The 2,500-nt window shown below is 48.4% G+C and overlaps 1 pseudogene; it reads left to right on the top strand.

Annotated features, from left to right (window-relative positions):
- The first annotated feature begins 1,072 nt into the window (after nt 1–1,072).
- Nucleotides 1,073–1,190, top strand: LOC126475987 (5S ribosomal RNA; annotated as a pseudogene).
- Nucleotides 1,191–2,500: the final 1,310 nt, after the last annotated feature.

Here is a 2,500-nt window from a genome sequence, read left to right on the forward strand (position 1 = left end):
CCCTCCATATCCGCATCCAGTGACGCCTATGGGCTGAGGATGACACGGTGGCCGGTCGGTACCGTCGGTACCGTTGGGCATTCATGGCTTGTTCGGGATTAGTTTAGTTTTTTTCCACTTTAGATCGCTCCGGACCGTTACTCTTAGGTATAGTTTTTTTTCCGCTTTAGATGGCTCCGGACCGTTACCCTTAGGTACTTTGCGGTTGTTACCATTTCCAGCGATTTTTCGCCAGTAGCGCAATCTCGTATTTTCTCCAATCTCTACACCAGTCATCGATCCGTCTTAGGTCTCTCTGCATTTCTCTACAGTCTTCTGGCGTTCCAACTTTCCTACAGAGAACAGAATCGACTGCAGCGTCATGGAGCTTCCGACGTTATTCACTAGACCACTTATACCAAGGTGTTCATAATTAAAGTTCCACTTTCCAAACGCTGTAGAAAGAGAACCGGTGCTCAGAATGACGTCAGATTTGAACAGCATATTATTCAAGCAGGGGGAAACGACACAGAAAAAAAATAACGAAAATTTTACCAATAGATGGCGCTGTTACCGTCTTAACGTAAATGGGTCGGCTACAAGTGATACATGAATTTCAATACGACGGCTATGGTTTGTGTTGCACATTACGCGATCCTTGCTGATCAATGTGCAAGACTGCACAAGTTCGACAGTCAATAGTTGTGGCAGTATTAGGTAAACCCATCCACCACCACAAGGTCGTGCCACATCGGATGGGGAAAAGCGATTTTTAATTCTCCTGAGGCCAAAAACCGCATAAAAAGCAAAATGGCGTCGATTTTAACTGTCTTGGGACCAAAAACCGCATAAAAAGCAAAATGACATCGGTTTATAATTGGCGTGAGACTGGCGCAAGACGTGTTCAGTATTCTGTACATCGCCTTCTGCCACAACCTGAAATCGAAAAAAAGATCGGAGTGTCTGAGGGTCACTTTCGGAATGCGTCGCGCGTTCATTTCAGCTACGTTCGTAATTGGAGCACTAAACACATCTTTCAGATAACCCAACAGCCGGAAGTCACACGAATTAAGATCAGGTGATCTGGACGGCCGCCAACGGCCTTGCCGCAGTGGTAACACTGGTTCCCGTCAGATCACCGAAGTTAAGCGCTGTCGGGCTTGGCAAGCACTTGGATGGGTGGCCATCCGGTCTGCCGAGCGCTGTTGGCAAGCGGGGACCACTCAGCCCTTGTGAGGCAAACTGAGGAGCCACTTGATTGAGAAGTAGCGGCTCCGGTCTCGTAAACTGACATACGGCCGGGAAAGCTATGTGCTGACTACATGCCCCTCCATATCCGAATCCAGTGACGCCTGTGGCCTGAGGGTGACACGGCGGCCGATCGGTACCTTTGGGCTTTCATGGCCTGTGCGGGAGGAGTTTAGATCTGGACGGCCAGGCTGTAGGGAAATGATGACTGTTAATTGAAGCATTTCCGAAATTCCTCTGCGGCACCCACTTTACTGGCTGTGCTATTTGCGGAGGAGCAACATCTTGCATAAAAAAGATCCCACCCACACCTCAACGCTATTGAAGGGTTGGAATGACGGTTGGTGTGCAAAAGCATCTCTTAGCGTTTACCAGTGATGGTACAGGTAACAGGAACCGCAGGACTCCATCTCCTCCAAAAGATACGGCCCTACGGTAAACGATGCTGTCTACCCGCACCACACAGTCACCTTTGCAGCATCAAATGGTACCAGTGATGTGCGTACGGATCTTCCGTTGCCCATATTCTGCAATTCTCTTTATTGACATGTCCTTGGAATGGAAAATGGGCTTCGTCTGTCCACACAATGTTCCATGACCATTCACTGTGCATGATCATTCACTGTGCACTTCCTTGCGAGCAAAAAATTCCAGAGCGAACGTTTGTCTTGGCGGCAGGTCAGCAGAAAGCAACTCCAGAGTATGTGTGATTCTGTATGGATAGCAAGGCAGGATGTTTAATAGGATTTCATGCACTGTGCTTGCAGGCATGTCCAACGTTCAGACAACTCCCCGTGCACTGCACGATTGCACTCCACCGCTCCCCCCCTCCCCCCCCCCCCTGCAACCCTGTAGTCACATCTGTGATAAACACTAAAGAACCTGTTTTTTCGAATTTTGTAATCATTCTCCTCCAGACCCTTAGCAGACATCGAAGCAATGCCTTTTTTCATACCCTTGAGCGTCCGGAACTTTTGCAGGGCTGCCAGCGCAGTCCACGTTCTTATAATAGAGCTTTATCAGCAGCGCGCGATCCGTCATGGAGACAGTCATGGTGAGAGTCTCGGACGCAACCTGAGGAACAGCCGTGTGCCGCACGTCTTTGGTATGCATATTCTGACGCTATTGGTCAAATTTTCGTTAAATTATTTTTTGTTCCATGACATTTCACCTGCTTCAATAACATGCTGTTCAAATTTTACGTCATTCCGCGCAGTGTTTTGAAACTGGAACGTTTATTTTGGGCAGCCTGTACGATGCAAATAGTAAAGCC

This window comes from Schistocerca serialis, chromosome 4 (assembly GCF_023864345.2).
Source record: "Schistocerca serialis cubense isolate TAMUIC-IGC-003099 chromosome 4, iqSchSeri2.2, whole genome shotgun sequence".
NCBI lineage: Eukaryota > Metazoa > Arthropoda > Insecta > Orthoptera > Acrididae > Schistocerca > Schistocerca serialis.